Here is a 9225-nt window from a genome sequence, read left to right as displayed (position 1 = left end):
AACTTGATTTAATGGCGAAATAGATGTTGTGATTGGATTCTGTATAGTTTAAGCCTTGTAAAACTGACTTTTACAAAAATTAAAAGATTTATAACATTGACTTTTGACGCAAGTGAAGTATAAACTGCAATAAATCGAAGTATCGTGATTTCAGCCATCTCAATCAGCAAAAACGCCTCAAAACCACCTCCGGAAACTCGAAATATCTCCGGTGGTCAGGAACCATTTTTCTAAAGCTGATCATATCCTGAAAAAAGGATAAATTTCCTGTCGAATGCAAAGTAAGCAGAACACCCTTTTTGTAAAAGTATGCGTTGTAACGTCAGCGGCTGCAAAAAATAGCTTAACTTGTTTTCAAAAAGCAATGATGGCAGCAGTCAGTTTTATGTTAAAAATCATGAAAAAAGTGTAATTTATGTTGATAAACAAAGCAGGACCATGCTGCCCATGTTCGCATAAATGTCCCATATGCAAAAACAGCAAGCGGAGAAAAACGCATTTGAAGTTTGTCCCATACATAAGGCTACGTGTTAAATTTTCGTGAAAACACTGGATTTCCTCCTGATTTTTAGAACAAAGTACTGGATGTTATAGGCTCTTTCGAAAGAGCACACAATTTTGAACCAAACTGCTTCAATAACGCGAAATCGATGAAAATGCATATGGGACATTTATGCAATCAGGGGCAGCATAGCCTTTTCAAAAAAAAAAAAAAAAAAAAAAATAAAAAAAAAAAATAAAAATGGAAGGAATCAAATTCTCCACCGTTGTAATATCCCGCTACATGTTCGCTATATAAACAGCAACCGAAATGTTAAATTCTTAGCCCAATGTTGATTCTTATGAAAATTCATCGTACTTTCAGAATCTGTAAAATAAAAAGGGCCAAACATTCAATATAACGCCCTTTTGAAATGTTTGTCTTGATTTATTTTTTTTGAAAATATTGTTTTCGAAAAGATCGGATAATTTCACGAATGTTTCATATTTTAACATTGTAAATCGGACCATTAGTTGCTGAGATATCGACGTTAGAAAATGGTGGATTGTGAGACTTTATCAAAATTTCACTGAAGTAATTATTGATTGCAAATTCAAATTAACATCGAAAAATGAAGTGGAAAATTTTTTGCGACCAATACTTCGATTTTTTTTTTAAATCAGTATTAAATCAAAAAATTATAACTTGGCCAAAGATTTTTTAGCCAATTTATGAAAAGTTGGCATTTGATGTCATCTAAAATATATCAGAAAGTAAAAAAAAAAGTTAAACATAGTGTTTTTTTAGTCCCCTAAAACATGAGTTTGGGTCAATGTGATTTCTCACGAATTTTGCTATTTAGCAGGTTCTTTTCAATGAAACTTATTTCTGTTTAAAGGATTGCGTAGGAGACATCTTAAGAAAGTATTGCTAAAAAAATCACGTTCTTTGAAAAACAAAATAAAAATATTTTTCCAGCTATCTACTGTTTTAGGAACGTCGAACGGAACGAACAGAATGACATCTCGAAAAATCAATCTTTTAAAATGTTATTTAATCTCCACTTCAAACATTGTTGCATGTCAGTGCGATTCTCTCAATAACTTGATTTTACCCTACAATGAGATTTTTTCAATTTCCAAACGAAAAAAATCATAAAAGTTTTCTTATATCATTTAAATTGTATTGTTCTATTTTGAAACTAGGAGAGCGTCGTTTTGGCCACATTGTCACTCCACTTACGATGCTGTTCAAACAGTTATCATAGTTATTATAGTTATCTATACATTTTCACAAATCATATTGAATTTTTAACTATTTTAGAAATAACCAGTCCGAAAAAATAAAATAAAAAATCTATGTCGCTTCAGTGTTGGTTTTCCCAACCATAAAGAGAAAAAAGCCCTCTTAAAAATCATCTGTTTTTATTCGCTGTGTACATTGCACCTAATTGCTTTGTCAACCAGCTAAAAACCATCGTCAGTAAATCATTCCTACCTTTCTTAATCGTCGATTAGCAGTCCAAATACCATTAATAACATTTGATTCGGTCCACTCTGGTGGTGAACCAGGTGAGGCGGTAAAGGTTGAAAATTTGTTGAAAAGGTGTTGCCACTGCCGCTGCTCTGCGGTGCCAAAAATTTGGAAGCCCAAAATAAATTATTAATGTGGATCACGCTATTCCTTCTTCTTGCTCGTTTTTTCTTTTGTGTGCGACTTTAAGTGCGAGCAGCCGGTGGCACAGATTACCGGGGGAGCTTTTCTTCTACTGTCATCAAAACTTACGATCGTGTAGGTTTGGTCTACTAATATAGTGCTGCCGGATGGACAGAGTAGCAGCAATCAGTTCGGCATGAGCGGCTGTTCCAGCGAGCCGGGGCCACCACCTCTAATGCTTGCACGCAAAACCACACGCGGTCAGTCAATAAGCAACGTGGTTGGGTTGAGTATGAAGGGAAAAAGCGAAAGAAGAAGCGGGAAGTACTCTGGGAGCACATTCAATCATAAATTCCCGCTATGAAATCAATAACAGCGTATCAAGAGCAGACCGCCGCCGCCGCAGCTTGGACTCGGACCAAAACACGCACCGTCCAATGGAGACCAGAAGTACGTATCTCCAGTACGGCATAGAAACGGCATCGCAGGACCAACTAGAGGCGACAAAGCGAAACCGCAACCGGGCGGTCCTTTTGAAATCATTGTTCCCAGCTCGCGGAGAAAAACGTCGATGTAGGTTCTCCGTCACAGGTTTCGACCGGCAACCGCGGCGTGTCGTTCAGCTGGACGACTCGCCAACTAGCGATTCCTAGCCCTAGGCACTTTTTACTACCATGTAATGATATGTGAGGATAATTATGTATGAACTATGACCAATGCGGCGAACGCATAGTTGAATTATAAACACATAATGTTGCCTTTTTTCTGCTGCCGCCGCCACTGGAGTCGCTGCCGTTGCACAGGGAGTAAAGAAGTCGTTAAATCGTACCACGCTAAAGGTTCTTAATCTAGGGATTAATGCGTTGCAGATTTGCAAATGAACCTCCCACACACAAACTACGATACAACTACTCATTACAGCATAACATGGAATTCTTAATTTCACTTTTATCAACAGAAATCAACATTAAAACATTTTTCTAAGTGGGGAATAAATATCAAAACACAAAAGTGCATTAAGTTTTCAGGTGAAAATTCTATTATTAATATTAGCCAGGATTATGAGAGCATGCAGAATTTTTTGGGGGGTTTGATTATTCCCCAAGCATTTTCTCGTCTTAATTAACAGGTACGGTACATACGCAAGCACCCGAGAATAAATTACAACAATTAAGGCGGCCAGGCCCTACTGCGCCGTGTTTATCACAGTGAGTATTCTGAGAACTAATCACAATTCACAGAATCCAAGGGGAGGAAGAATGCGTGGATATACCGTATCAAATTTAAAAAGTGGCTTCAGTGAAAATTTATTATTTAACTAATGTTAGAATGTTTAATGTTAATGTTACATTCAATAGGTCGTCTTCCCTATGGTTTTCAGATAAGGTTCAGTTTGTAACCATTCTATATTAAATGTGTACTCACTCACTCCAGACCCAGAAGGAAAACGATCACAAGTTTTGTTTGTGTAAGCTCTTGCTGGTTCGTCCCATAAATTCCACCACCCAAAATTTGATTTAAACCGGCTGTTCCTGGATTGTAGTGCGATCGATCCACTCAGGCAGGCAGTATTCACACGGAGAAAAAAAGAGTTCCCAAAATCGTGAACACCCGTTCATGAAATTGGGAACCACGAACAAAGTGTTCAAATGCCATGGTACGATTTTCAAATAACGTACCATGGAATTTGAATACTTTGTTCGTGGTTCCCAATTTCATGAACGGGTGTTCACGATTTTGGGAACTCTTTTTTCTCCGTGCATACGAAACACATGACTAAAAGTCCGTTCTGGCCGTTTTACCGCTTAAACCCCAAACCAATTTATCATATCTGTTATAAACTAAACTCTTGACGAAATAATTGTTATCACTCCGCACAATACCTAGACAACTGTTTTGCCCACATTAAACATGACATATTTTACAAAATGTAAAACACAAACTTAAGGGTTGTTGGCATGTTTCAACGCCAGCAGATAAAGTGAACCTGCCGATCGCGCACGCTTTGAATGTGATGCCCTGCGGTGGCATTTGTCCCCTGTGGCCAGATCGTGCAACGACGGTGCTTCCTCATCTGTTGTTGTGCGCGTTCGAAGTCGTCCACTGCAAATGTATCAAAAAAAAAAAGCTGATTGAGCCAAGCCACCGAAACGGGGTGTCTTCAACTATAATAAACGTGCATCACGAGATGAGGGGGCAGAAGAGAAATGGTTTCACCAAAACCAACCCTACGAACATTTGTTTTCAAAAACACACCAGAGACCTAGTCGGGCAGTCCCTCTCGTTCCGGAAAACCTTTCCATCCTGGCAGGGACAAAGGGGGAAAAGGCAATCCCCGGCTCAGAGGGAATAGACTCTTCTCTTTTGATGCGATTTCCTCCTTCGTACATTCGAGAGGTTTAGATGCTGTGCTGGCCTTAGAATAATGCGAGAGACTTTTCCCCCTCTGATTCGATTATGCAGCCAAAATTGCGGAAAAATTAGCGGCTGATTTAGTTTCGTTTTTATTTTCCGGACAAATGTTCTGTATAATTCAATCACACTTTATACCCTTATGTTTAAAAGGGGTTGAAACTGTTCGACTTTTTCTGACGAAATTTGACTGGTTGTATGTAAACAAGTTCAAGTAAACGTACCTGCTTACTGGAACAGCCTATTCGTACATTGAAAAGCTATTAGATTTTTTAATTTGTAAGGATATTAAGAATTAATTCATTCGCTAGAACTTTCGAAACTCCATATCTTTTTATCAATGCGCTTAGATTTGGTTGCGCCTTTCCTTTTAGCATATGACTGTAAGGAAATTCAATCTGGATTTGAGTTTTTTTTTTAAGAAAAATAAAATACCATTTGAAATGAATTTTTTTTCCAAAGTCAAGAATATGTTTCTTTTATGTTTTAAGAGATGATCAAGCGATAAAGGATAATAAATACTTGCTTGCATCCGCTTAAACAGACGCCATATGGCTCAGGCCTGATGTTAGAACAGCTCCAGCATCGTCGTAAGCTCGTTGCGCCTTCACTGCGTGGGTAATGTTACGGAGGTAATTACTAATAAACGACGGACTTACCCACTTTTTGCTCTTCGTTATGCTTTTTCACACATGTAGGATCAAAAAAGAGAGTGGATGTCTTAATAACCGTAATGACTTAATTGTTGATCGTGATACCTTCCTTCATCCATCAAACTTAATTGCCATGGAAACGTAAAACCTACACATTTGCCCTGTTTTAAACTGAGGAGAAAAAGCAGTGAACTGCGGGTTGCGACCTGTGGCCAAATTGTACCGCAGACGCCATTGTTGGTTGCAACGAGATAGCATCGATCGTTCCGGCAGGTTCTACGACAAACCTACCAACCACCGACCACCACACGGCACAATGGGACGTTGGTTCACATCCAAAACAGTTTCTGGAGATTGAAAAGTCCACCCGTTTCCCAAATCGCGTGGGCGTTTGGAAGGGATCCACTAAAATATTAATCAGGAAATTACACGAAAAACTACTCGAGAACACCGATAGAAACCAGTTGATTGGGATGAGACATTCTGTTTGGAGAGATCAGAACAGAACAGAGAAAAAAATCATTTGGGAAAAATCCCATGAGCAAATTTTGGGTTATCCGGACATTGAGAAGCGGAAGGCAAATTGCGATAGAGCTTGAGAGAAATCCCAAAGCAGCATTTTGACCTGTGTTATCCACACACCTCATTATACTATGTGAATAATTTATCCATGGGATTGTTCAAGGGTGTTTTTCGTACAGTATGTAAAAAAAGTATTTACACCCCTTGGGCACTATGCATATATTGTGATGAAACATCTAAAAAATTTAATGTTGACAGAAACCTAGTACTACGTTTTGTTCAGAAACTCATGCCAGACATTTTGCTACAAAAAGCTCATGAAAAGATGATTTCTATAAAAAGTTATATAACAAATACTATTACGAAAATAAAAAAGGTGCAAAAAAAGATTGTACACTTTTCGAAAAATTAAAATAAATAATGTTATTTGTTGACAAATCACCATAAATCCAGTCTCCCAACTCCAAAAAGGCATCCATGACTGATTAAAAAAATAATTTGGACTGAATATAAAGTTTAAAAGAAACCTTAGATGTTTGGGTATCAAAAGATCGGAAATTTTATGCCCTTTCTGATTCCACATAGGTTGACTTGTGAATTGTGGACCGATTCAGATGCCGGCGGATTTTCCGACGACGTAATTCCGAGTTGGTACGAAATTCCAACGAAAAATCTATTCTATCGATACAAATACCCCCAAAACGGTGTTATACCCACTCCAAAATGTTTATCTAGCAATTCTATGGTAATATATTGGCATTTAGTTGAATTAAAAGTTTGCAAAATTAAGTTTAGATAAATTTTATATGGAATTTCCACAGTTATATAAACTTTTATACTAAGTAGTTAGTAAACTTTATATTCAATCCAAATTATTTTTTTAATCAGTCAAGGATGCATATTTGTAATTGGGAGACTGGATTTATGGTGATTTGTCAACAAATAACATTATTTATGTTAATTTTTCGAAAGGTGTACAAACTTTTTTTGCACCTTTTTTATTTTCGTAATAGTATTTGTTATATAACTTTTTATAGAAATCATCTTTTCATGAGCTTTTTGTAGCAAAATGTCTGGCATGAGTTTCTGAACAAAACGTAGTACTAGGTTTCTGTCAACATTAAATTGTTTAGATGTTTCATCACAATATGTGCATAGTGCCCAAGGGGTGTAAATACTTTTTTTACATACCGTAAACTGGGGTAATCGGGACACATGGGGCGAATTGGGACAGCAGTTTTAACCATGTTGAAGCACAATATTTTGATTTTCCTGGTTGGTTTCGGTTAGAACAGACTCAGACCAACGAAATGTGTACATCCATTTCCAAATTTAAATGCTTTAAGTGCTTTAAAAACTGCTGTCCCTATTCAGACTGAAGTCCCGATTCGCCCCAGATTACGGTACTGTATATACTTCACAGAACTCGATTTTTCACATAGCGTTTTGTTATTCTGTAAAAAAACGGATTTGTTTAAATGAACTATTTATTTGGTTTGAAGATTGAATACACAAACTTTATGAATTAGTCGCTTAGTTAGTTTATCGTTCTTCATGCAATTTCATTCAAACAAATAATGGATATTTTTCTTTTTTTGTATATTATAAGACTTTTGAACATCTTCGAATAGTTTTGAAAAATTGCCTGCAATATATTGTAATGCAATGGATAAAAATATAAGGTACAAGTAATTCTAGCAATGTTGATTTTTTTGTTTTTTTTTTTGCAGAACATAATGTTCCTTTTGAACCAAACTAAAAAAACGTTTACTTGATTGATTTATTCATGATAACCATCATTAATCTGGATTTTTTTTAAATCATTCCCAAAATTTAAAATAAAAACCTTGGATCTATCGTCACCGTTCCATAGTGAGCATTTTTTTAGCCTGCCCAATTTTTCTATACAGCAATTCCCCACGAAAACAGCATGATTCGAAAAAAAAGTTCTCCGATCGGGCTCAATTTTTTTCTGGGGGATCCTTGGCCGAAATAATTAGACCCGTATTTTTTTGTTTGGCCAATAGGGTGACTTACGCCGTGTTAGGGTGGTTCGGAAAATGGCAATTTTCGTCGATTTTCGCAAAAACCACTTTTTTCAAAAAGTCATATCTCCGCGCCATTTCATCCGATTTTAGCTGTCCTAGACGCAAAAGAAAGGTGATTAGTTTGGCTATTTGGGAAAATAGTAAGAAGTTTCAAAAATCTAGCTTAACATTTGAAAAGGTCGTATGAAAACTTAAAATGCTGTTTTGAAGGTCTCGAGACAAAAGAGCATATGTCTGAAAATATTTTTATCGGATTTCACATAACATATAAAAAAATGGTGAAGTTATGTTTTCGATACTATGAGATAAAATTTTTTGAAAATAAAAACTGGGTTTTTCGACGCGCCACGCGCAAAAACGGGAAAATGACGAAAACGGGAAAAAATCGACTTTTTTCACTAAAACTGCAATAACTTTAAAATTTCAGCGATGACCTATAGATGTTATGGTACCAAAAGTTGCGTCTTTTAATAACGAAAATGTTGGTACCCTAACATGTATAGGTCATTGCTTACGAGTTTTCATACGATCTTTACAAATGTTTGTTTTGCGTCTAGGACAGCTAAAATCGGATGAAAGGGCGCGGAGATATGACTTTTTGAAAAAAGTGGTTTTTGCGAAAATCGACGAAAATTGCCATTTTTCGAACCACCCTAACACGGCGTAGGTCACCCTAATGGCCAAACAAAAAATACGGGTCTAATTATCTCGGCCAAGGATCCCCCAGAAAAATTTTAAGCCCGATCGGAGAGCTTTTTTTTCGAATCATGCTGTTTTCGTGGGGAATTGCTGTATAAATGTGTAAGAGAATCATTGAACATTGGGCCTCTCGTTGCTGAGGTTCAGCAGAGGAATTCTGAAGAGAAGAGTAGCATTGTTAACACTCAAACGCTCGGGTAGTCATTTGACCCCTATTTTTTTTCTTAGAAATCCCATAACTTTTGATAGAATTGACCAATTTGGATGCTTTTGGTTGCAAAAAATCCAGATTTGTCTATATTTTGAACTGCCAGATGGGGGACAAATGTGGTCCATTTTTACCGGAGATATTCCGGATTCTGTTGGGGTACCTCGGCCCTCCTATATGGGTATTTGGCCAATATAATAAAAACTTTTCAACAGAAAAATTTCGGAAATGATGCAAAACTACAAGGCATCATCCTAATACATCATCCTGCAAAAATAATTGACATGGTTAACTCCTACGGGGCAGCGGAGCCGGTTCCAGTTGGGCAACAATTGACATCAGCTCAGTGAACCGTTTCCGGATAGAACCTGTTCCGGTCCCGAAGGTCTTCAGCATGTCATGTATCTATGCAGGATGATGTTTTAGGATGATTCCTTGAAGTTTTGCATCATTTCCGATTTTATTCTGTTGAAAAGTTTTTATTATATTGGCCAAATATCCATATAGGAGGGCCGAGGTACCCCAACAGAATCCGGAATATCTCCG

Source organism: Culex pipiens, chromosome 2 (genome assembly GCF_016801865.2).
Source record: "Culex pipiens pallens isolate TS chromosome 2, TS_CPP_V2, whole genome shotgun sequence".
Lineage (NCBI taxonomy): Eukaryota > Metazoa > Arthropoda > Insecta > Diptera > Culicidae > Culex > Culex pipiens.
Note: the sequence above shows the minus strand (reverse complement) of the source record.